The sequence below is a fragment of the Penaeus vannamei genome, unplaced genomic scaffold, assembly GCF_042767895.1.
Source record: "Penaeus vannamei isolate JL-2024 unplaced genomic scaffold, ASM4276789v1 unanchor914, whole genome shotgun sequence".
Classification (NCBI taxonomy): domain Eukaryota; kingdom Metazoa; phylum Arthropoda; class Malacostraca; order Decapoda; family Penaeidae; genus Penaeus; species Penaeus vannamei.
The window spans coordinates 15,001-20,000 of record NW_027213918.1 but is presented as its reverse complement, the minus strand read 5'-3'; the positions used below and the strand labels follow the sequence as shown (position 1 = coordinate 20,000).

The 5,000-nt window shown below is 35.5% G+C and overlaps 1 protein-coding gene across 7 annotated transcripts in view; it reads left to right on the top strand.

Moving 5' to 3' along the window:
- Positions 1-4,362: 4,362 nt before the first annotated feature.
- Positions 4,363-5,000, top strand: part of LOC113824586 (venom protease) — a 12,891-nt gene continuing 12,253 nt past the window's right edge. For 2 of the 7 annotated variants that reach the window (XM_070119942.1, XM_070119936.1), the window contains exon 1: positions 4,367-4,456. The gene's annotated coding sequence lies outside the window, so the exon portion shown is untranslated. Of the gene's footprint in view, positions 4,605-4,646 lie in introns of those variants that run through there. The other 5 variants (XM_070119943.1, XM_070119937.1, XM_070119938.1 and 2 more) reach the window with 3 other exon arrangements.

Genomic DNA, 5,000 nt, shown 5'->3' with positions numbered 1-5,000 from the left:
TGGATACCTGGAGGATACATTCGCCATGGACGCAAGCATGACGATAGAAATGTAAATATCTAGGTCAGCGACAATTTTCACGGCAGTTGAGTTGTGTCTCAGGTCAGCCCCTTGCATCGCTGCGTATGTAAAGGTTGTTTTCCGGCATCAGTAAATATATCACAAACGTTTATTAAACCTTTAGCACGTGATCTGTGTGAAGAACAAAAATACCAACCCACACTATCTGCCGGTTTATTAAAATCGCATAAGGCTCGACCAGTGAACATTCATACATATGGACGTGCTAATACACTCAAATGGATAATATTTGTTGTCTAGACGTTCTTTGCTTATAATTCTTAAAAGAAACTTTATTAGATATGGTAATATCGTGGTAGCTATGTGAATTTACCTCAATCAGGAAACTATTCATTCTTATACCATATCATACATACACGGATGTAATTCTTGACTGCCGTTTCACTTTAGGCAAAATGTACTGCTATTAGGTAATTAGTTACTAGAATTACAGCGCCCTGATGAACTGAAGACGCTCCTATTAGTAATTCCGGGCACAAGTGAATCGAACTCACATACCTAGTTGAAAGGAAGCTATGTGGATTCAGAAAGTACCAAGAGATTACTTACAAGGGGATTTGGAAAGCATTTGACGTATTTTCTTTCGCATTTTTACTGACAATCTGTAGTTCTTTGCATCTTAAAATGCCTTGTAACGGCGAGCGTTATTTTCTAAACTTGGGCCGATTAAAAAGAACACTGACTAAAGGTCAAATCACCATAAAATGTTTAATGAAATGTGTCCATTTATACTTTAGGGTGTTACGCTACTGGCAGCGACCAAATAATTTGACTCTGATTTGAGTAGTTTGCAGGTTTAATTCCGAAATTAAGCAATCTACAACAACCAAATTTAGAATTATACAGTGACGATATTTTTGCCATTATTTCTTATCAGGCCGAAAGTTTCTCTTCCATAGCTAAAAAGCTAACTGGTTGCTATACACAGTTTCTGTTGCTATGCATCGATTAACAGAAAATGTATTCACATGATATAATCAAGCCTGTTCTGTAAAAAAAAGAAAAGAAAAAAAAAAAAAGTTACAGGCTGAACCAAGAATGTTTAAAAATGTTAAATATGGATCGCATTCATTGCGTTTACCAGTCATGGCAAAGCGGGATTCATGAAGAAATGGTAATTTGGATATGCTGAGTTACAATCGTAAATCGACTCATTCTAATGGTAGCCAACAGAGGGCTCTAGTAAAGCGAGCGCTATACATAATCTTTTAGGTTCCTTCGGCCAATCACGTAACATGTAAAGAAAACTAGACACAGCGAGATTGTTTAAATAATCGTCAGAGCTAAAACACTATTTAAGCACATGTAGAAAAAAGAATATATTTATTTGATTATATCCATCATGTTAGATATATATTTACTTTATATATAGGAACCAATAAAAACAATGTTATATCAATATATTATTGTTAACTCAAACCAAAGAGACAGTCCAAACCGATTTTTATTTATATATTGTTAAGCAAGGAATCGGATCAAACATTTTTTTTTTTTTTATCCATCGCCATTTGTTGTCAAAGGAAATATCTCAAGCTTATTCTTGCCCATGCACTTTGGAATGTATTGTCAAAATGCCGATAGATACAGATATTGCTATACTCATTGAGCGTTGATATTGCCAGTTTATTTATCAGCAAGGTAGTTTTTTTTCTATAGCATTTGTAATAATTGTCAGAGAACTCTTTAAGAGTTCGCTTATTTATCGGTTCCATGCATTCTAGTATAATGTAGGCCTATAAGTTCACGAGAATTTGTGTGTATTTTATTCTTGCTAGTTTCATGTGAAATTTGCATTTCACTATTTCCGCACTGTGATATCTTTTTGCCATTATATTAGTTACATCAGGTGTAAAAACAAACCCAAAACTTTGCTTACATATTGTTTTTTTGACGAGATAACATGTGATGACATCGTCTTCCCAGAAGTTACCAGTGCTCTGACCACTGGTAAAACTTACCATGGTAACTCCAATGGCAAGTCGTTAGTGAAAACCACCGCTGTCTGTTTACCATGGTAACTATAGTTATCATTGATTTTACCATCGTAAGTGCGTTTGTGAATCCGGGCCCCGAAAGGAAAATCACTTGCTGAAATTATTACTACTCGATATGGACGACCCACGCTTCATGAATACAGAACTGAAAAGGACTACTACAAAGCAAGAAAACTGGAATGTGACATAGAGTTCCTGAAAACATGTAAAAATTCTGATACTATACCATCATTTATCAAATTTAAGGTCCACAGTCAACATTTTCTGTCCAGCCACACTTATAAATCTTGGCTACTGAAACTACTAAATTTTGAAATTAAATCTCAAACTAAGAAACTTCCTCGACTCAACAATAACCATAAGAGAACATTTCGCTCTCTTTCTTCCGAGAATAAATGATCTTTCAATGATGCCCAATTTAGATTGATCGGGTATTGAAAGAATGATATACACAAAACGTTACAAATGATTTTTAAAAATTTGTGAAAATTTATCACATTCACTATTTTGACCAGTTCTGAACCACTATGGGGAGGTAATTGCACCGATGCAAGCATAATTCCATCATGTAGACCGGTAAAGTCTTTTTCGGTAAAGAACACGAAATGAAGTAAAAATCATTAGCTGACATTTTCCAAAACGATTATTTGCCTTAGTTTACGCTTAAATCATTCTCTCTTTCAAAGAAAATGTGACATGTTTTACGGATACACTGAAAGTAATGCATTTAATTAAAGTAAAAACACTGTGTTGCCAATACTCACTGTTGTAGGGTAGACAGACTGCAGCCGGATACAGAGTGAAAAGCGTATACAACTCCCCACGAGTGTAGCACTGCCTCATCGGATGGGGATTGGCGTCGAAATGGATTCTCAGCTGACTATCCGTCGTACGATAGTTCGGTTGTTATCCACATCTTAAGTTTTGGTGGATTCATTCATAGTATTAACATGCCTTCTTTATATAATACAAGGGAAATAAAAGCACAATTATTTTTAAAATATTTATTTTTAACATACAGACATTCTACACTTTTCTTAAGCAAAAAAATAACCGACGGAGAAAATACTCCGTCGATTCATACCCTCCGTTGCCTGTCGTCTGCACTCCGTTTAGCAGACGAAAACGGAGGGTATTCCAGCACTCTTCAGAATAACATATACATACTTTAAATGGAATGAATGCTGTGACGTATGTAATATGAAAAAAATGGCTCTCATTCTTAGATTAGTTGTGTCAACAGTATTTCCGGTATATACTAGCATTTTCATTACTTCTGTTTGTTTTGGAAGCAATCTTGGCACTTTCTTGAATTCCTCTGTTGCAGCTACAATCTTCCTTGCGTCTGGAGCTCATCCGTGAGCCAGTTAGCTGTCAACGTGACATTCGTCAACACGACTGGCCACAACCAACTATTGCGGCATCATCACTATCATTACCACCATCATTACCATCATCATCAATATCATTTGGATGATCAACATCCTTATCGTTAGCGCTATCATGACCATGATGGAGATCATGATAATGATGATGACGATAATGAAAATGGTGGTGGTGATGATGATTATGCAAGAATAAAAATTATGATATTTGAATTTTGAAATATTCAACTGAATAAAGAGCTAAAGAAAATAGAATAGTTACCTTACTACACAGGGAAGTTTTCTGTAATAAAGATTAGTGTAGTTTTCTTCGGTAAAACATATGGGGGACTACACTATTTTTGTACCACATATCAATAGCCTTTTCCTTTGTTTATATATATAATGAATTTGATTATTTATTATCTCTATATCTACCGTGATAGAGCAAGTGTCATAAATTTCATTTCATGTTGATACTACATCAATCCCCCAAAATACTAAACATTTTCTGAAACCTTATGCATGGGGGAAACACGAAGATATTCGCTAGTAAGCCTTAACAAAAGAAAAGAAAAAAAAAAAAAGCCACAAAACTTGAAGAAGACGTAGAAATAGTAGTCGCTCTCAGCTAGTGCTCAAATTCTGCGAAAATCACTAATCCCGACAATGCATGCTGTCATCAAGCGGCCATGCAACTGAGCCGAAACGAAATATGTTGCCGTTTTCGGAGTTCACCAGCGCTGATTCGACAAGCCGTGGCAGAGCTGCAAATTGTAAAGTTAACAACGTTTTTCAATTTCCGTTTTCTGTAAAGCAGGCCATCTTTTTTCCAGACAGAAAGAGATATACAATTAAATATCAGGAAGTTTACCGCAGTTAAGATATAGTCATCATACATCTGTCAGCCTCATTACACCTGTACGTGAGAAATCATGAGTGTAAAGTTAGTCTCATGGAACCTGCTGAGGTCCACTTTCGATACCTTTACGAATGATAGAAAATAATATCTGTGCGGTATGGATAGCTAAATACAACTTAAAAGAGAAACTGAAAACTATGCTTTGTAACATTTTGAACTGATAAGACTAACTCCGACACGAGTTATAAGGACAAGAGCCGTCACGGGCCACCTGGCAGGAAATGATAGAATAATAGTAATATGGTACGTGACAAATGATATATAAATAAAAATTGGTGCAGACGTGAATATTGATAAATCAGTGACTTGAGACAGGAAAATAAAAGAAAAAGAAAGCAAGTGCAAGGGAAGTCAGTGAGACCATTGCAAACAGTTGTTAAGGCTGTTAGTCTTCTGAAATATTTCACACGATTTGATAGTTTTTCATATTATGTATCTAATAAGCACCCGCATGAAAGTTAATAGATGAATCATGCTTAACACACCGTTTAAGATATCCTTAACCTTCATTTGTAAAACAGAAACCGTTTTCGAAATAGTGCATTATTTCAGTATTTGGGTATATGTGGATTTTTTTTTCTCCAATGGGTATTCAGCAACGCAAATGAATGGTTTAAAGGAGAATAAAAATCTACACGT